The sequence below is a fragment of the Pinus tabuliformis genome, chromosome 8 (assembly GCF_031772625.1).
Source record: "Pinus tabuliformis cultivar Carrire ecotype Pingquan chromosome 8, CPIR1, whole genome shotgun sequence".
Classification (NCBI taxonomy): domain Eukaryota; kingdom Viridiplantae; phylum Streptophyta; class Pinopsida; order Pinales; family Pinaceae; genus Pinus; species Pinus tabuliformis.
In genome coordinates this window covers 1,847,513,113-1,847,535,603 of record NC_142294.1, presented here as the reverse complement: position 1 = coordinate 1,847,535,603, position 22,491 = coordinate 1,847,513,113, and positions in this window count along the sequence as shown.

The window sequence follows — 22,491 nt, the reverse complement described above, 5'->3', positions numbered from 1 at the left end:
CATAGAGCATAGCATGGGAGGCCAGTGTGAGGTAGGCTCCATGCAATTCCTGGGAGAAGGGTAAGGCCTTCTACCCTAGAAATGCACAATATAAGCTGGGCAAGGCAAGATCCGGGCCAAGGAAGCTCATACTCACCGATGCGTGACTCAAAATTAGTAAGGACTAAATGCATGTGCAAAGTTGGGTGCGGACATGAGTGAATGAACATGCATGAAATCAGTAAGTACAAGATTCAGTAAGATGGGATAACAATGAATTGTGTGAAGCAAGTCACCACAATGGCGACCGTTAGTGCAGAAACATTGACATGCATGCAACATCAAGGAAATTTAATGCAAAACTCAGAACAATTCTTCTACAAGATAACATGCATTGAAACGAAAATTAGTGTTCAATAAAAATATGTAAACAACATTCAGACAAATAAAAACGTAAAGTGATAGAAAAGTAGCAAAAGACATGAAAAGTGGACTTACCCAGAAAACGTTGTGATGAGTGTGTTGAAGGTTCCTAGCTGTGTTGGGAATGCCATAGCTCCAAGATAGAAAGTGATGAATGAAATCTGAGGCATCAAATAAATAGTTTTGACAAGAACAAGGTTTATGATGCGCATGACACAAATATAGGAAAAAGCGACAAATGGTGGGAGATTTCTAAAAAAGATTTTGCATGTAACCCCCAGCTGCTAAAAATAGATCCCTAAAATCTCGGGATGCTTTTTTCTTTTTTCATTTTTCTTTTTCAGGAAAAACTTTCCCATGCATGCAAGGAAAGATTGCATTATGCTTAGAGGGAACTAGTCAACTTGTGACCACATGCAATGGTCGTCAAACCTTGGGATGACTTCTACTAAGTTTCTAGATTGAGTGGCTTTGGCTTCCCCTAAAGCTCTACACAATTTCTTTACTGAAGCCAGGGCTACTAGTGAGAGCTGCACAAATTCTAAGAGCAAGCCTGGTGATGGGTTGCTCTGCACAATTTTCTTGTGGAAGTTAGCCCACATTCTGTTGATGGCTCGAAAGATCGGGTCTACAACAAGGGGGATAACCACCCAGTCCAGACCTTAATGCAACTCCTTTTCTATTTGGAATAGTGGCTGCAACTAGGGATGATGGGACTAGTTTCCCAATCTGTTTATGATGGGTGTACTAACAAGATGATGTTTTTCTTTTTGGGGTTTTATGGGGTGAATTCTTGTTCTAAATCTAATATATCTTTTAACTATCATATGCAATCTATTTTAATCAAAGAAAACATCTAACCCTAAACTGTCCCGTGAGTAACATTTACTTATGAGATCTAAAATAATTTCTAACAACAATTGATAATGAAAATCATTCAATCACCATGAGAAAAGAATCCATTAGAAATGATTGTTTTGTATAAAAATTAGCCGAAACAATTATGAGAAATATATCGCATAAGAGTTATTCATATATTGAACATAAAAAGTAAGTTATCACCCTATAGAAGTGCAATAATGACAACTAAACATTCAAACTTTCATATATAAATAACTAAAAATGATTTATCGTTGGACACATAAGTAAAAAGTATTAGGAGATAAAAATATGATTTGTAATATGTTCTACTCAAGAGTTGCAGCAACATAGATCTATCTTAAAATCACTTAACATCCACTAAGAGTACAAAAGTGCATTTTAGTAGTAGATGTCAAACTCATATAAAAATAAATCTCATTCCATTCATTTTATCAAAACCTCCTCAGTGGGGGGCAAGATGCACATTCTGAAGAATTGTTTTCTATAAAACTCTGGACCCCTCTCTAAATGCATGAGAGGGGTTTAAATACTACTCTAATCAAATCTAAAAATAAATATTACAAAAATAGATGAGGAGGTTTAAACGACATGCCTCATTTTAAGAAAAAATAAACTAAAACAAAAACAAACTGTATCTATGATAAATCCTGCATCTGATCTTTTAGATCGCAAATATTCAGCATCAGTTTCAAGAGTGTCGGTTGGCCGACTTCAACTTTTAACTGTCCTGCAAATACAACATTCGCAAGAGTTGGCACTATCTTGTTGGCAAAAGTTATGAGGCACTTCAAGGTCATCCATTGACTATGTGGCTTTACTAGGTACTGCCAGTATGTTTCCCAATTTAACCTATTTACCTATTTAATCACCTCTTCCTTTTCCTCTACTGTTGGTTTCCACTTTGTTTGACACCATTGTGCATTTGGAAGGAATCCTGGAGTAGTCTCTGATATCAAATTGGCCTTGTGCAAATTTTCATTTATGCACTTAATGACATTGTTCATTGTTGTCGCTGCCTCTTCCATTGCCTGTTCTGCTTCTTTAAGCCGGGAATCCCATTTCACAAATAAAATCTCTTTGTGTGATTCATCAATTCTAGGCAATTCTACTATTTTCCCTTCTTCAGATCTCTGCCAGTTCAATAAATCTGAAACCTTCTTAAAAATTGAAGCATAATCAAGTCGTAAATCTACAACTTGATTTGTAATATTATCGCTCATTTCACAATGGGAATTCCATTACGATATCTTCTGGTAGAGTAGTTCTTCCTATTGCAAGAGCTGGAATTAAGAGCAAGTGCTTATGTGATAAATCCCAAATTTTGGGATCATCTTTATGTAGTTCCATCATACCTTGTAATTGTTCTTCTTTATTAGCCAAACTGCTTTGATGTTCCAATTGCATTTTCTGGAAGTCTTGCTGGAGTTTTGCCAACTGTATTTCTACTTCTTGATTGATGCTGACTTGCTATAGTTGTTGTTCCAAAAACAAAATCCTATCCTCTTCCTCTTTAATTAGTAATTGAACCTCTGTTGCTTTATCAATTGTTGCCGAAGCATATGCTCCTATGATCTGAGAGAGCCTAGTTAGATTTTCCGATGGGTCTGTAGTGGGGTCTTTCCAAAGAAAATCTAGATGTTCATCCTCTGGAGTGAGCACGACATCTAGCTTTCTTTTCTTTCTTTACCTTCTGACGAAAGCCTTATGTTGAGGGCTATAAAATATGTCTAGAGGAGGAATTTCCTCTATGCTTAGTACAATTTCAGATGACGGAGCAATAGGAATATGCTCTGTTTCCTGAGTATTGATAGCCCCTTCTATCACAATTTATGTGGATGTCTCTTTTGGGTTTATCAGTGGCTCCATGCTCTATTCTTCAGTGTTTATTAACTAATTAAAATTATCCCATTCCCCTTCTAGATCCACTACAATTGGATTTCTTGGCTTTGTAAGGGGAGTGGGAACTTCAACTTGTTTTGGGGACAAGGCCTGTTGGTCAGGCTTTTCTGTAGATTGAGTTGTGTCTTTAATTGACCCCTCACTTTTCTTGTGTTCACTCTTGGACTGATCACCAGAATTTTTAGTTGATTCTTTTTCAGAACTAGTTTTAGTCTTCTCTTTTGAACTTCCACTTATCCTAATAATGGGAGTAGGCTCCCTTATTGGTTCGATGAGTAATTGGTCCAACGAGACCTTTGATCACCTTTGTTTTCTGTAATTGTCAAACTTTTGGAGATTTTCTTGGTCAAACTGAATTTGTGCCATATGTAGAACTTCTCAGAAAGTGTTCTTCTATAGAAAGACATCGTCAAAGGGATCTTCTTCATTGGAAAACACTTTTATTTTAACCATTGTAGTAAAATCACTTACAACACTGAAGGGATCATATTGCCTCCTAGGGAACTTTGGTAGTTGTAAACATAACATATTATCAACTTCTTTGAAAGCATGACCTAAGTCATCCAATGCAAAAGCTTTTCATATTACAAGAAATTGGGGCCAAATGGGCTTCTTAGAATCTTTCAATACCTTGCCCATTCCCCCACACCACAGGTCTGATAGGCTATTTCCCTGGCCATTAGTTTGTCGAGGATGTAAAAAGGTAGCACATGGTGTGAAGCAATGTTTCCAAACACTCTGATATACGTGGACAACTCTTCCCTAAACCACCTTTCTATAGGGAGAATTTCCACTTCAGCCTCTGGGGAAAACCTTGGGGCATCTCGGTTGTAGAGAATTTTATGAATAGGGAGCATAACTCTGTGAAAAACATTGAAGAAATGTGGGATGAAATTGGATTCCCATAATACTTTGTGATAAACTTGAATGGGAAGTGTATTTTGTACCATCCACTTCCATCCCATAATAGGGAAATCAGAAACAAAACAAATAACGTCCATGACATAGGCACTAAAAAATAATGGAGGGTAAACCCTTGAAGTAAAGCTTCTTTTAGTTCTGTATCCTAAAATTGCAATGGCTAAATTATCCGATAGAATTTGGGCTCAATCCATTATGGTGGCATTGGTAGCCCCATCCAATAGAGGTAACCATTCTGATGAAAACTTGTTGATGTCTGGTCTCCCAAACAGTCTACATATCATTGTAGCGGCAAAACAGTAAGGAGAAGAAAGAGAGCCAATGGTATACATACCGTTTTTATCCTTCTTCAATCTTTCTTCATTGTTTGACCAGTGCTTTGTGCATTCTGCCAAGTCTTCATTCTCCTTGCCGAACGTTTCTACAAATTTCTTGTTGTAGCTAGCCTGGGGTTCTGGCAAGTGGTACATATGTCTCAAATTGTTTGGAGTAAATGACCCCATGACTTGCTGACTTGCTGTCTTGAACTCTATATCAGATATGTCTGCGTGATCTATAATCCATTTCACCATATCAATGTAGGGGAGTATCTTTGGCCTCGCAGCAATGCAATGTAGAAAAGAGCATGCAAGCTCAGTTATAGATGCTTCAGAAGAGCCGCGTCTATCTGCTGTAACTGTAATTTTCATAATTATCAGGTTTTCCTCGTCTAACAACTGGTACATAGCTTCCCAGGTAGATATCCCTACATCCCTACTATAGATGGTGTTTGTGAATAATGGGGTCATTTTTGTCCTCTCAAATGTAGGAGCCTTGCTTTTCTTCCCCATTTCTTTGTATATTATGTTTTGGGTATTCTTCCTGAAAGTTGCAAGAAGAGAGCAAAGCTATGATAAAGATGATAGTGAATACAGGAAAAATCAATAGAAAGACAAAAATAAGGTGATGGGAAAGCTTTAATTCTAAATCATATCAAAATATGTCAACCTGCGTCAAATGGTCCTTTACACCGATCCAAATTGTTTTTAATAAATGACCACCAATGGACCATTAAGCTAAACTTTAATGTTCATAACTTTGCATCGAAGGCCAGAAAGTACTATCCTAGAACTCTGAGCCCTTTGATCTGCGATAAAAGCAATTTTGAGATTCGCTTCACAATATCACAGATCACAATATCACAAAACCTACTATTGTTAATAACCATCGTTACGTTGGGCTGCTATGATATGCAATTTGAGAGAGGCTATTGCATTTCATGATATTTGGTTGTGTTACATAAAGTAATGTTGCGGTATTGAAATTTGTGATGCGATGAGGTTGTAAGCTTTGTGATCTCGCATTCTCGCAGATCACACTTTTAAGTGGTGGCTTTTATAAGGGATGACTGCTGTGACCTTTTGCGATGCGATAATAATTGTTTTAATGCAAGTTTTTTAAGCTCTCCTTAATGTTAGAGACTTTCCATTATAAATCTTTTCTTAGGTTTTATGGTCCTATAGCGCTTTTTTATAAGGAAACTCATAGTTTGTGATGTTTTATGCATTTGGAGTATGAAAAGGTAAATTTACATGTTTTAGCAAGTTCCACTTTGATATCCTGTTTTATTCTAAAAATAAAAGTCAACATTAAATACTAAGATTTGATTTTTTGGAAGGGTCCCCATTTATTAATGTTATTACTAACACTAATAAAAATGGGGGTCGTTGATAGCCACAACAATTGGCAACTCACTTGGAAGAACCAGTTATCTCTGATGTATTTCTTTGAATTTTCTAAAACTTCCAAAATAGAAATGATTTTGAAAATGAAGCTTCATTGTAGAAATATAAGGTAAATAGTGCTATTTATTAATAACAACATCTTGTTCTATCTTTATTCTTATTATCTTCTCCCAAGAGTTAGTCATTGTACTAACATTAGTCATTACTTGGTTTATAAATATAAAAACCAAGACATCTCCTTAGATTAGTTTAGGTGTACTCATTTGTCGTAGGTAGAGCCTCTGTTACCAGTAGGGGTCCATAGCCTCAACAAGATTACCTATTACCCAGCAATGATCCAGTGTCCTACTTAAAAAGCATGCAATTTTCAAAGATAAATCCTCATATACAATTATTGCTTTTTCTTTTATTATTTTTCTTTTAATTCTTAAAGAACAATGTCTTGGTTTGGTGGCCAAAATTGACAGTGCCATTCACTTGATTTTATAACTTAACTGAACAAGCTGGCTCGTGATGAGACCCCTTGTCTTTTGATTGAAACAATCTCAATCCATTGCCCTGATTTGGTATGTATTATGGCAATGTCAGTTAGTTATAATCTTTACGATCATGATAAGCTGACTCTTGATGAGACCTCTTATTCTTTAAGTTTTAAGTGTATAGTTGGATTACTCTTTGAATCTCGCAATTTCCTAAAGTGGGGAGGAAGTCATTGGTTCCTTAGTAATTCTCCTAGATGACAATTGTAGAGTTTAAAATAGATTTTCTATAGAGAATCTTTGTTTTGTTATTGGTACCTTTTATGACTGATATGAGGAAAAATTCTTCCTAAGGTTGATTCTAACCAAAACTTGTATATTTGAAACATAAGAACAGGCAAAATTTTTAGAATGATAGCACTTGACCTTATGTTTCAAAAATGGAGATTAATTCCTAATCACTCCCACTTATACAAGAGAAAAAACAAAATTGACATGAGATGCTATTCTTTTCATGAAAACCAAACGTAAATGTTCTCAACTTGTTTTATTAAAAGAAAATTTAACTAAAAGCTATAATCTACAGAAAATAGAAGAGATCATCTTCTATGGGAAATATTTTTTCGGGATCTGTCCATTAACAGGTAACGACTCTCTTTTCCCTGCTAAATATTGTAACATGAAAGTTAATGGATCGATGAGTTCAACAATCTAGAATGGTCCAAGCCACATCCGTTGGAATTTAGTATGCTTTCCTTTCTCTTCATGGGATTTATCCTATTTTAATACTAAGTCTCCAAGTTGAAAATCTTTTCTAGACACCGAGTTTGAATCAAAAGAAGCTTTTACTAATTGTTGATGATGTGTGTGGGTAATTCTGGCCTTTTTTCGTTCCTCTTCAAGCTTAAGGATCTGCATTTGTCTTAATGCAAGGATGAGGAAGGGGTTTCTTCAATGAACTGAACTAAGGCTAAAGAAGGAATAGCTAGATTTGTTGGTAGGACCACTTCTTTCCCATAAACTAAATTAAAAGGAGAAGTGCCAATAGAAGTTTTCTGAGTTATTTGATCAGCCCAAAGAGCATACATTAAAGACTTATGCCAGTTTCTATGATTTTGATCAATAGTCCGTTTGATAATTCTAATAAGGTTCTTGTTTGTTGATTCAGCCAACCCATTTCCTTGCGGATAATAATTAGAAGAATATTTAAGCTTAAAACCTCTTTTGAGCACAAATTCAGTCATAGCGTTACCTGAGACATATGATGCATTATCAAAAATTAAAGTAGAAGGTAAGCCAAACCTGGTAATTATGAATTGATCTATAAATTCAATGATACTCTTAGAGTTGGCTATCTTGAGCGGTACTCCTCTACTCACTTGGTAAAGTAGTTGGTAGCTGTAAGGATGTATTTATGCTATCTAGAAGAGTGAGGAAAAATATCACCTATTATATCTAATCCCCATTATTCAAATGGTTGATTGATGTTGACCAAATTTAATGGCAACGATGGTTTCCTCTGTCTTCCAGCAGCAGTCTCACAGATCTAACATTTCCTTACATAACTATGTGCATCTTTAAATAAAGTTGGCTAGTAGTAGCCTGCGCACAAGATTTTGTGTGCTATTGCATCCCTTGCATAGTGTCCACCTACTGGCCGGTCATGAAGTTCCTGCAATACTTTTTCTGCTTTAGATTTCTTAAGGCATCTAAGGAGAATAGAATCATAATTCATGCTAAAGAGTACATCATTTACAATTTGATATTGTTTAGCTTTTAGCCTTAGGGCTCTTTTCTTTGTATGATTCAAATGTGGAGGAGCATATCCATTTTTTAAGTAGAACATGATATTAGCATACCTTGATTCAGCGTCATTTAGGCTTACCTTGTACATTTGTACCTCACTCTCTAGAGACTGCGTTTCTAATATGTGAGATGCTCCAACCAACATCCTACGAAAACCTTGACCTTTTACAATATTTGTTGGTTTAATTTCAACATCATATTCTTGCAGGGCTATGACCCAATTTTCCCTTTTTTCGCCCACATATTTCTGTACCAAAATATTTCTTACAGCTGGAAATGGTACTATTATTTTGGTATGAGTCTTGAGTAGGAAGAGTCTGAAGTGTTTGATTGCTTTGAATGCTGCATAAGCCTATTTCTCAACATCGGAGTAATTTAATTCAGATCCTTTCAATTTTGAACTGAAGAAGGCAATTGGGGCTTCAACTTTATCTTGATTGGCCTGTTTGAATATGGCAGCATACGATTTCTCAGAGGCGAATGTATATAAAGTGAAAGGATCAGAAAAGTTTGGAGTTGCTAGAGATGGGGAATTTATGATTGCTTGTTTTATCAAGCCAAATGCTTCATGTTCTGCATGACCCCATTTGAATAGAGAGTTTTTCTTTATCATGGCTTGGAGAGGTGACACGATTTGTGAGAAGTTAGGGATGAATATTTTAACAAAATTGATCTAACCAAGGAAAGACTACATTGTTTTTTTGTTATGGGGTAAAGATATCTCTGAAATTTCCTTAATCCTATCTAGGTCAATATGGATTCTAGATTTAGACACTATGAATCCAAGAAAATTTCCTTCACTTAATGCTAAAAAAGATTTTTTTGGATTAAGTGAGATTCCATATTTTTGACATCCTTGGAAGATCTGTTTCAAGTCTCTGAGATGATTACTGCATTTTTTAGAATGCACTGTTATGTCATGTAAGTAAGTCACCACTGACTTTTTCACTAATCCTTTAAATGCAATGTCAATGGCCCTTTGAAATGTGACACAGGAATTAATCAGCCCAAATGGCATCTTTCGATACGTGTAAGTGCCCCATTTTGTTCTAAATGTAGTTTTCAATTGATCATCCGGGTGGACCAAGATTTTATTATACCCCGAGAAGCCATCTAAAAAGGACATTAGTTCAGATCCTGCGACCGATTGTAATATCTATTCCATAGGGGGCAGTGGAAAATTATCCTTTTGACAAGCTTTATTGAGGTTTCAAAAATCAATACAAATCCGGATATCTCTGTTTTTCTTTCTGATTGGGACCAGGTTGGAGACCCATCTGGAATTACTAACAAGAAAAATAATCTTGGCTTTCAGTAACTTGTTCAACTCAGACTTAATCTGGTTTTCCAAATTAGGATGGATTTTCCTCAATTTCTACTGGACAAGCTTTTCATCAGCGATCATCAGAATTGTGTGTTGTATAATCAAAGTGTCATAAGTTTTGAGATCATCATAGTTCCAGGCAAAGACATTTTTGTATTGCTTCAACAGTTGAATGAAAGTTGATTTTTCCTCCGATGTTAGATCAATACCTAGGTTGATGTTCTGTGGTTTTATGTTAGTCCCCAGATTCACTAATTCATATCCCAGAGTTGAAATCTAAAGTTTTGAATTGGTGGACCATTTGAATATGTTCTTTAGGTCGTATAGGTCCTCTAACTTGACTATGGATTTGGGTATATCATTATTGTTGTTTCCTTGTTCCAGTTGTTTGTCGTGTTGGTCTTCATTAATTATCTGATTATTGTAAGAGCCTTCTGAAGTTAGAAAACTCACAATATCAGGGTCATTGTTGAAAACTATCCAACTGGTAATGTTATCAGGAATGGAGGGTATAAAGATTAATTTAATTGAGAATCTGTCTGGGCTATAGCCCTCTGATGGAATAAGCTTGGAAGCTACATTAGCAAGGTGATCAGCACTAGGGTTTTGGAGCCTTGGAATGGGTGAAATATTAATTGCTATAAAGTGTGAAGTCAGGTCCTGTACTAATGATTGATAGTGCTTCAAGTGTCTTGACAGACAATGTATAGTATTTCTTACCTGTTTGATAACAATCTCAGAGTCTCCAAATACTTGCAGGTATTTGATATTAAGCCCGATTTCTTTGTATAACCCTTGAACTAACATTTCATATTCAACAGTATTCGTGCAATCGAACTCATGTCTACATGTTAGAATGGTTTTCTCTCCTTTTCGGCTAACCAATATATAACCTGCTCCTGCTCCATCATTAGACTTAGAACCATCAAAAAATAATTTCCAAAACAAATTTTTATTTATAAGTCTATTTACAAAATCAATGTATCTAGAAGCGTACGTTTGAGAGAAATTTTCTATCTGAGACAAAATGGAATTTTCTAAAAAAGATGAAGTATGAGCATTGAAATTCCCTAAGAGCGAATCAACAAAATAGTTTCCAATTATGTTGTTGTTGTATGCTACGGGCTCGTTTTCTCCTTCTAACTCCGTCACTCTATACTTTTGGTGTCTTTCTTGTTCAACCTTGATCTGATTTGGTCTACCGTTGTAAGGAAGCCATACATATGAGACGAGTAGGTCGCAAAGTAACTGTGATGCTTTTCTGACCAATCCCTGCTAAGGATTAGTCCATAAGATTTAGGAATGTCTGTGACAATTATATCAATGACTTGAAATACCTTCAGGGTTGATGACAACCTGATGGTCACTTGATTAAGTTCACCAATGACCTCAACTTGAGACTAATCCAACTGTAATATTTGTATTGCATATTTCTAAGGTTGGACATTTAGCTTTTCGCAAACTGTATTAGGAAAAATGTTAGATGAGGCACTGGAATCTACTAGATAGTTATCCAAATTTTTATTGAAAACTTCAAAGGTAAGGAGAAATGGTGGAGTATGGGATTTTTACCTTCCTCCAATCAAAGCAATGTCATTTGGATCGACTTTACTTGAAACGCCAATCAGAGGTCTTCCCATTTCATCAATAGCTTGTGAAATTACAGCGGCAGGTAGAGGCGTAATAGTTACTGCATTCAGCTCTTTTAAGAGCAATTTTTGTTGATGCTTTAATTTGTTGAGCTCATGAAAAGTAATATTAGCCCTAGTTTTCTTCATGTGTTCAACAATGTTATACTCCATTGCATCAAAGATGATAAGCATTTTGGATGGAGTTGTTGAATCAAATTGGACGGGGTTTATTTGAATAGCCTTTGGTGAGGATTTCTTACCTGCGATTTTATCCTTAGGAGTTGGGCTTGGGTTTTTCTGTTTAGAACTGGATTGTGGAGGATCAAGTTTCTTTCTACTTCTTGTAGCAACAGGTAATACATCCTAATCTTCCTCATCTAGAAGAATAAAATCCCATATTCCCTGCAGTTCTACGACTTCATCATCAATGGTTTGCTCCTCATTTGAAACTTCTTCTTCTCCTCCTTCTGATTCTGCATTTGTTATAGCATTTGGTGGTTTGGGATCAGTTGAAGGATTTCTCCTAAAGGGTTTAAAAGGTTTCTTGGAAGAGGTTTTAGCTACTTGTTTCTTAATATCAACCATTTCGTTGGACATGGTTTTCAAAACTTTTTGTAACCCTTCCAGGCCAAATGGGTCCTTTAATTATTTTTTCTTAGGATCATCTCCAAAAGACACTTTTTTTAGACTTTCCTTTATCTACAACATTTTTCTTTTCTACGGCTAGGATACATTTTTCTACAGCTATCGCTTCTTTCATGTTTTCAGCTAACGTTGGCTTGGTAGCCCTATCTACAAAGATGGATGAATTTGAATGCAAAGCGGAATATACCATTCATTTTGGACTTTGTTGCTAGGCTTCGATGCTGCTGGTGTTTTGTTTAATAATTTATTGAAATGAGAATTGAAATCCTTAATTGGTTCTCTAGGTTCGACTTTTAAATTGGAGAGGTCATTTATTAAGGTTGTTAGATTGATCATCTCCAAATTTTGTCAAAAACTGATCTTAAAATGTATCCCAATTATTAATGGAGCCTGATGGTAATGAAAAACACCATGATCCTACTGCTCCTTGTAAAGTATAAGGGAATAATCGTACAAATTTGTCCTCTTTTGTTACTCCATTTAAATTAATAGATAGTATGAAATTATCTATGTTCTCTTCAGCAGATAGGCCATTGTCAGGATTGAACTCGGGGAGCCATTTCTCAGGATGAGCTGGGAATTGTGATAAGGGTGCAGGCATTCTCACAACTCCTAGATTGGCCCATGGCCTTGGTGGTGGATTTCCTACCATTTTTGGAGTACGAGTAAGAGAAGGAGTGGCAGTAGTTGAAGGTGGTTGGGTAGAGGAGGATATTGCTCCTGTACCGGTGTGAACCACGATCTAGAGTTGAGGGATGGATGAATGAACTTGTGATGATATGGATGGGATGGTAGATGAATATGATGATAAAACCTCACTCTAAGATTTTGTTGGTGTTTTCCTAGATTTCTTATGACTTAGTAAAGGAAAATCAACTGGTGGGATTCCTAACTTTTCACTTTCTGCTCTAGTCAATCGTTGAGTCGGGGTTAGATGAGAAGTGACACTACCTTGGGAAAACTCAGATTCCTCTTGAGATAAAGAAATTCCCTGTAACTTATGAATTAAAGTTTGTAACTCAGGGGGATTTGAAAAAGAATGATCTGGCTTGTTTGGGATTTCAGTAATGTGATTTGTATTTTCCTTTTCAACTTCTGGTTTAGTGATGGAAGATTTGGAATGTGAACGAGAAGTTGAAGGTGATGGTGAGGGAGTTTTACTCTTAGAATGGCGTGAATATGTATATTTACTTGCCATTCATAGTCAGGCCCTCCTTCTAGTGCCAAATATGTTAAAGGCTCGAAAAATCAGGTCTACAGTAAGGGGGATAACCACTCGGTCCGGACCTTAATGCAGCTCCTTTTCTGTTTGGAATAGTGGCTCCGACTGGGGATGATGGGACAAGTTTCCCAATCTGTTTATGATGGGTGTACTAATGGGATGATGTTTTGCTTTTTAGGGTTTTATGGGGTGAATACTTTTTCTAAATCTAACCTATCTTTTAACTATCATATGCAATCTATTTTAATCAAATAAAACATCTAACTCTAAACTGTCTCGGGAGTAACATTTACTTATGTGATCTAAAATAATTTCTAACAACAATTGATAATGAAAATCATTCAATCACCACGAGAAAAGAATCCATAAAAAATGATTGTTTCGTATAAAAAGTTAGCCAAAACAATTATGAGAAATATATCGCATAAGATTTATTCATATATTTAGCATAAAAAGTAAGTTATCACCATACAAAAGTGCAATAATGACAACTAAACATTGGAACTTTCATATATAAATAACTGAAAGTGAATTATCGCTGGACACATAAGTAAAAAGTATTAGGAGATAAAAATACCATTCGTGATATGTTCTACTCATGAGCTATAGCAATATACATCTATCTTCAAATCACTTAACATCCACTAAGAGTACAAAAATGCATTTCAGTAGCAAATATCAAACTCATAGAAAAATAAATCTCTTTCTATTCATTTTATCAAAACCTCCTCAATGGGGGGCAAGATGCACATTCTGAAGAATTGTTTTTGAATGAACTTGGACCCCTCTCTAAATGCATGAGAGGGGTTTAAATAATACTCTAATCAAATCTAAAAATAAATAATACAAAAATAGATGAGGAGGTTTAAACGACCTGCCTCATTTTAAGAAAAAATAAACTAAAACAAAAACAAACTGTATCTATGATAAATCCTGCATCTGATCTTTTAGATCGCAAATATTCAACATCGGTTTCAAGAGTGTCGGTTAGCCGACTTCAGCTTTTAACTGTCCTGCAAATACGGCGTTGGCAAGAGATGGCACTATCTTCTCGGCAGAATTTATGAGGCACTTCAGGGTCATCCATTGGCTATGTGTCTTTACCAAGTACTGCCAGTATGTTTCCCAATTTAACCTGTTTACCTATTTAATCACCTCTGCATTTTCCTCTACTGTTTGTTTCCACTTTGTTTGATGCTTTTGTGCCTTTAGAAGGAATCCTGGGGTAGTCTCTAATATCAAACTGGCCTTGTGAAGATTTTCATTTATGCACTCAATGACATTGTTCACTACTGCCGCTGCCTCTTCCATCACATGCTCTACTTCTTTAAGTAGAGAATCTCATTTCGCAAATAAAATCTCTTTGTTCGATTCTTCGATTCTGGGTAATGCTCTTTTCCCTTCTTCAGATCTTTGCCAGTTCAAGAAGTCTGAAACCTTCTTAAAAATTGAATCATAATCAAGTCATAATCTATGACTTGATTTGTAATATTATCGCTCATTTCACAATGGGAATTCCATTGCGATATCTTCTGGCAGAGTAATTCTTCCTGTTGCAAGAGCTAGGAATTAAGAGCAAGTGCTTTTGTGATAAACTCCCCAATTTTGGGATCATCTTTATGCAGTTCTATCATACCTTGTAATTGTTCTTCTAAACTGCTTTGGTGTTCCAATTGCATTTTTTGGAAGTCTTGCTGGAGTTTTGCCAACTGTATTTCTACTTCTTGATTGATGCTGACATACTATAGTCTTTGTTCCAAAAACAAAATCCTATCCTCTTTCTCTTTAAGTAGTAATTGAACCTCTGTTGCTTTATCAATTGTTTCCGAAGCGTATGATGCTACAATCTGAGAGAGCCTAGTTAGATTTTCCGATGGGTCTGTAGTGGGGTCTTTCCAAAGAACATCCAGAGGTTCATCCTCTGGAGCGATCACTGCATCTAGATTCATTTTCTTTCTTTTCCTTCTGACGACAGCCTTATGTTGACGACTATAAAATATTTCTAGATGAGGAATTTCCTCTATCCTTAGTACAATTTCAGATGGCAGAGCAATAGGAATATGCTCCATTTCTTGAGTAATGATAGCCCCTTTTATCACCATTTTTGTGGATGTCTCTTTTGGATTTATCAGTGACTTCGTGCTTTGTTCTTCAATGTTTATTAACTTATTAAAATTCTCCCATTCCCCTTCTAGATCCACTACAAGTGGATTTATTGGCTTTGTAAGGGGAGTGGGAACTTCAACTTGTTTTGAGGACAAGGCTTGCTAGTCAGGCTTTTCTGTAGATTGACTTGTGTTTTTAATTGACCCCTCACTTCTGTTGTGTTCACTCTTGGACTAATCAACAAACTTTTTAGTTGATTCTTTTTCAGAACTCGTTTTAGTCTTCTCTTTTGAACTTCCACTTATGCTAACAATGGGTGTAGGCTCCCTTATTGGTTCGATGAGAAATTGGTCCAATGGGGCCTTTCATAACCTTTGTTTTCTGTAATTGTCAAACTTTTGGAGTTTTTCTTAGTCAAACTGAATTTGTGCCATATATAGAACTTATCTGAAAGTGTTCTTCTATAGAAAGACATCGTCAGAGGGATCTTCTTCATTGGAAAACACTTTTATCTTAACCATTGTAGTAAAATCACTTACAACACTGAAGGGATCATATTGCCTCCCGGGGAACTTTGGTAGTTGTAAACATAACATATTATCAACTTCTTTGAAAGCATGACCTAATTCATGCAATGCAAAAGCTTTGCATATTACTGGAAATTGGGGCCAAATGGCCTTCTTAGAATCTTTCAGTACCTTGCTCATTCCCCCCACACCACAGGCCTGATAGGTTATTTCCCTGGCCATTAGTTTGTCGGGGACGTAGAAAGGTAGCACATGGGGTGAAGCAATGCTGCCAAACACTCTAATACACGTGGACAGCTCTTCCCCAAACCACCTTGCCACAGGGAGAATGTCCACTTTAGCCTCTGGGGAAAACCTTGGGGCATCTCAGCTGTAGAGCATTTTATGAATAGGGAGCATAACTCTATGACAAATCTTGAAGAAATGTGGGATGAAATTGGATTCCCATAATACTTTGTGATAAAACTGAGTGGGAAGTGGATTTTGTACCGTCCACTTCCATCCCATAATAGGGAAATCAGAAACAAAACAAACAGTGTCCGTGACATAGGCGCTAAAAAAGAATGGAGGGTAAATATTGGCAGTGGATCTCTGGTGCTAGGGTTTCACTAAGCGAGGGATGGAGTGAAATAGGCACCCATGGAGACACAGGGAGGAGGGAGCTCTACTCCCTCCTATAGTAATATGGTAACAAACAAAGGACGATGAGGGAAAAAGAACAAACCTCCCCAAACTTTGGATATCAAGACCAAAAACAATGAAACACAGAAGGCAGAAGGCAGCAAAACCCATGCAGAGCAAGGGACCCACGAAGAAGACTGTCAAGAGGAAAAAGAGGAAGGCAGAGATCAGGGGTTAGAGAATAGTGTGAAGATAGGGCCCTGTAAACCCAAAACCATTACTAAACCTCATGTTATTCTGAATGATCCAGCTCTGCAAGCGCACAAGGATCACATGGAAAACTATGTTATCACATGCAAATTTATGGGAATCTGGCCATTAGAGAAAGAGTTGTACACTTGGATAAAATATAACTAGAAACGAAAGGGGGAGTTAAATATACATCTTGGATCCAAGGGTTTTTTTACTATGGTATTTACGAACATGGAAGACAGAGACAAGATTTTTGAAGGAGGGCCATACTTATTTGCAGTTGCTGGTCTCTATATGTGGCCATGGACAATGAACTTTGTGCCAGAATGAGAAACCTTCACTTCGGTATCGGTATGGATTAGACTATACTCCTTACCTTTAGATTATTGGATGCCAAAATCTTTAAAAGCTATAGGCAATAAATTAGGTCATTTCTTAAAAATCTCAAAGGCAACTCTATAGGGAAAATATACATCATATGCCCTTATATGTGTGGAGATGGACCTATCAGGAGCCCTTCCAAATGAGGTCATTCTAGAAGTCTATGATGAGGAATGGGTTCAAACAGTTGACTATGAACATATCACGTTTAGATGTCACAAGTGTCATGAGCATGGGCACCTATCCAAAGATTGTCCTCTTAATAGAAAGGAGGAAAACCTAAATACTAGCAAAGGGAAATACCAGACAGGTTTCACCAAAGTAGAAGGAAGAGGAAAAGGAGGGGGAAGGAAGACACAAAAGAACCCTATTGGGAATGATAAAACTAAAAGCTACAACAGGTCTTAGATCTTAGGAGAAAAAGAGACAAATGGAGGAGATCAAGAGAGTATAGAGAAGAAGATAGCAAGGGGGAAGGAAAAAGGGACCAGCATGGAGTTCACTCAAGAACAGAATGAACACACAAAGGATCCTTTGAGTAACATGGAAATAGAAAAAGACTAGGAAATGTCTCAAAGTGAAAGTGGCACAGAGGATCAAGACTTATAGGAGATCCTAGAAAGGGAAAACCTAGAGCTAGAAAAGTTTCTAGAACAGGGAGGAAACCTGGGAATAAACTCCATCCCTCAAGGAGGATGTGGACAAGGTCCAACAGATATTCCTGAACAAGTCAAACCAAACAGCTGCAGGAGTCAAAAGGGGACATGACAACCAGGAAAACAAAGGGACTTCCTCAATCAGATTAATAACAGGAAAACTAACAAAGAATCCAAGCAAGAGGAGGGGAACAAAAAGACAGAAAGAACTACTACTAGAGTGTGGAAAACTCATGATTAACTCAGGAAGGATGAAATATCGTTCCAGTTACTCCCTTAAAAACCCACCTGAATGAAGATTACAACCTGGAACATTAGAGGCCTTGGGAACAAAAGAAAATAGAGGAATCTAGGTAAAAGAGTCAAAGAGGAAAAACCTGACATAGTATTCATACAGGAAACAAAATGCTAAGGATCCGCGAAAAACACAGAAAATGGTTAAATAGATATCAATACCTTGAAGTTAAGGCAAATAAATCTTTTGTTGGTATTCTCACTCTATGGGATCCACAAAAATTTGGTGTGATTGATGTGGAGGCATCCAGACATCACCTTTCACTGATTTTCCAACTAGTGGGTGACAAACAATGTTACATGATCACCAATGTCTATGATCCGCAGCCAATGGAGGACAAACTTCGACTCCTCACAACACTGGAGGATATGAAGAAGAGATACCCATCTCTACCCTGGATTCTTGGAGGCTATTTTAACATAAAAAAATCACTCAAGGAGAAGAAGAGGAACTAGAGCACTTGGCAGAGACTCAGTTGCCTTCTAGAACTTCATCACCAATATGAAATTAGTAGATATGGAAACAAGCAATGGAATCTTCACTTGGAATAACAAAAGAGGGGGACCTACCCAGGTAGCCTCAAAATTGGACAGATTTATTGTTTCAGAGGAACTTCTTCTCAGGGGAGGCAACATTATTGCACTCATTCTACCTTTTGGAGGTTCAGATCACTAGCCTATCCAATTGGAAGCTTCCCTCTTTGGCAAACCAAGGAACACTGCCTTTAGGTTTGAGAATGCTTGGCTCACACATTCAGATTTCCTCACCAATATTGAAGACTGGTGGAAGGAAGAGCTTCACCTACAAGGTACAAAAGTGTTCCTTCTTCATAACAGGCTCAAACACATTAAAAGTAGACTAAAAGAATGGAACAAAAATAATTTGGTAACATTTTCAAGGCCAAGGAAGATGTGGAAAAGAAACTAAAGGAAATAAACCATATTCTTATCACTGAATGCTACACAGAAGAAAGGAAAGATATGGCAGAGTCACTCCAACAAGAATGGGACAACAGATGCCTCCAAGAGGAAATATTTTGGAGATAGAAATCCAAAGTACAATGGATTAAAGAAGGGGAGAGAAACACCAAATTCTTTCACAGATCCACCATAGCTCACAGAAACAACAACAGAATTTTGAAACTTACAGACCAACATGGAATAGAGAGGAACACTCATGAAGAGATGGAGAAGGTTCTACTCCAGCATTTTCAGAAAATTGCTGAGGAAACCTCGGAAGACAAATACCAGTCCACGAAAAGATTTACATAGTACATCCCTAAATTGGTCACTAGAGAAGATAATTTCAACCTCAATAGACTAGTAATAGGGGAAGAAATAGAGGAAGCCATGAAAGAGATGCAAAATGGCAAAGCACTAGGCCCGGATGGCTTTAATGTCAACTTTTTCAAAGCCTACTAGAGGATAGTGAAACAGGACATCTTGGAGGTAGTGGAAGACTCTCGAAGATTCAAGATATCCTTAAAAGCACTCAATGAATCTTTCATAGCCTTAATCCCCAAACAGGAAAAAGCCACCTCCCCAGACAGATTTAGACCTATAGCATTATGCTATGTGATATACAAAATTATATCCAAAGTCATTGCCAACTGGCTCAAACCTCTCCTCCCAACACTAGTGTCAGAGGAGAAAATGGGCTATGTGGAAGGAAGACAAATTCTAGATAATATAATTCAAGCTCATGAAATGGTTCATTCACTCATTACCAACAAACAAGCACGAATGATTATGTAGCTGGACATAGCAAAGCATATGACAAACTTAGCTGGTCATACATAAAAGCAATATTAAAAGCCTATGGCTTTGATCACAATTAGATTAAATGGGTTATGGTGCTAGTTACCACTGCCAGCTATTCAATTCTTCTCAATGGCTCTCCCTCAAGAACCTTTAAGCCTTCTAGAGGTCTCAGGCAAGGAATTCCTCTTTCTCCTTTCCTCTTCATTCTAATGATGGAAGGGTTAGGGAGAGCTATCAGAGCTGCTATTCAAGGTCTAAGACTCACTCAAGGCGGGGACACGGTGACACATCAGCAATTTGTGGATGATACCATGCTTCAAGGCACACCCACTATCAAGGAAGCCAAAGCATTCAAACAAATTCTGAGTGAGTTTGCTAGGGCAGCAGGCATAGAGGTAAGTCTTATTAAATCAAAAATTTTCTTTTTCAATACGGATATTTCAATACAAAGAAATCTTTCCAGAATTTTGGGCTTTCAAAGGGAGTCACTTCCTACGAAGACCTGGGAGTTCTTCTCACTGACAAACTGATTCACAAAGATATCTAGGAACCTATTCTTAATAAGCTAAAAGATAAGATTAGAAAATGGACAAATAGCGCACTAAATCTAGCAGGGAGATGTTGCACTGAAAATTGTCACCTTGACATTCTACTATCTATGTGAGTTCATTACCACTCATACTTTCCTCCTCTGCAAGTCTAAAACATCAGTTCCTCATATCAAGCCTTAAAAATAAGAGATAAGCTCTCAAAAGTATTTAAAACTCTGGTTCCTCACTTTCTATTAGTATTACCTGCAGTCCCGCACCTAATGGTCATGTCTCCAATGCACCTGACCACACTATCTCTGTGTTAAAGGTGCGGACCCCTGTAAAAGTTAAAAAGGCGCAAGTATATTATGAAAAACACACTTTCAGTTATTTCTAGAAGCTTTTGGAAGGAATATTGAGGTGGCAAGTTCACTCTTTCAAAGTTCATGTATCTCATACCTTAAGGAGCTAACCCCTTGATGTGAGGAGCTTGTCCCTTTAAAGGAGGATTCTATCCCTTCATAGGTGGAACTTTAACCTCCTCCTCTGCACTATAAAAAGAAGAATTGGGCTGGTTAACAAGGAGTTGGAAGCTTGGTATTTTTGAGGGAAAATGCTGTTGGAACTTAGTCTTCTTTAGTTGAGTTTTTATGAGGAGAGATTACATACCTCTATGAATCTCATTTGGAAGAGTGCAAGACTTGTCAAAGTAAAGGAAATTCCTATTTCAGACCCCAGGAAGAACTTGTTCAACATCAAGGCTAAAAAGGTTGTAAGGTTCTTCTTCTATTCAAAGTTAATACAAATATATTTGTTTTTCTCAGTACGCTGTTAATTCATGGTTTATTTTATGGATTCCTTGATCACCATAATAGGCATGATTTATAATATTTTCTCTACAGGTGCTATTTAATATTTGCTTGTTTGTGATTGAAGGTCTTCAAAGATAATTCTTACGAACGACTAGAGAATGACTACTACGAACAAGCACTGGATCTAAGGTAGGATCTTAACACCTTTGTAGTATTTACTTATAAATCGCATATGTCTAGAGAAAGATAGGTTTGTTTGTCTGTTTTTTGCTAGACTATCTTCTGAAACTAGGGAGATCTGCCTTGTCCGCAAGATCGATTTATCCAGCCAACAAATTGGCGAGTCCACTGGGGAATGTATTTGATTTTTGGTTTTCCTTTGCTTTGACTTGAGAAAATTGTTTTTTTGTTTTTGGATTGATGTATACTGGCTTGGGTAGTTTTAAAAAATCTTGAAGTATTTTTGTTTTTTTTTTTAATTTTTCTCGGGACCGCACTTTGTCTTCACAGACCAGTGCAGACATTTCCACATTTCCCTTGAGTAAACAGTGTAGGACCACACATGTTTCTTCTGGAGCCTGTGGACACTATAATTTTTTTTGAAAAACCTAAGATATCTTCTTCTAGTTAAGTTTAGGTTTGATTTAGGATTCTTAGTGTCTACCCAGATCTGTATTTAGTATTTTTGTTTTGAATGATTTTCTAGAAGTTTTGCCTGCTTGGAGTGGGTTTCACTTTGTCTCTATAGTGACTCAAAGATCAGAAGCTTGAGAAACCTTAGATCACCCTAGCGTCTTTTTGTCTTCTTGATGAGTCTGACTTGGTTGTCAAATCTATCCTTTGTGAGAAAAAAATTTAGTTTTTTTTCTGACGATGAACCACACTGGTTGGTTCGAAACGCGTCGACAAATGGTTTCTCATGTGATTTTTGCCGAAAAATCTATCATAAATTTAGTTTTCTCACTGCAAATCTTTGAACAAACTTTGCTATAAGTTCTGAATTTCATTTTTACAAAAGAAAACATATCTGGATGTTTTTTGATTGGTTTGTTATTCTGCGCAAATGAATCCTTAGTTTACTGAACAACTAAGTAAAATGTCCTCAAAAAGAATTGAAGCTTTTATTCAATTAGAATTTTAAAGTTTTTAGATCTCAAAATTAGTTTTGTATTTTTGAGTGTTTTTCTAGAACTTGTAGATCTCTTTTGAAGAAAATTGTTTCTTTTGTAGTTTCGAGTTTTGAAAAGTGAAAGGGATTTATTGTGAGCATTAATTATTTGTCTTGTTTTGAGTTCTTATTAAAAAACAAAAATATTTTCTTTCCATTTCCATGTTGAAAGAAAGAATTGTTTCTTAAAAGAATTGCATTCTCGAACTCTTTCTTTTAGCTAGAATTTCATTGAAAGAAAAACGAATTGCTTATCATTTTAGGTGCATTTTTTAGTGTGTTTGGAGTCGAGTCTTCATACCATCAAAGTTTCATTTCCATACCTATTGAATTAAAGAACAACTCATAAAAGTAACGCTTAATTAAAATTGATCTAGTAATCTTTTCTATTTCTAGGGCTCTTATCACCAATATAGCTTAGGCTAGTATCTTGGAGTAGGGGGCAATT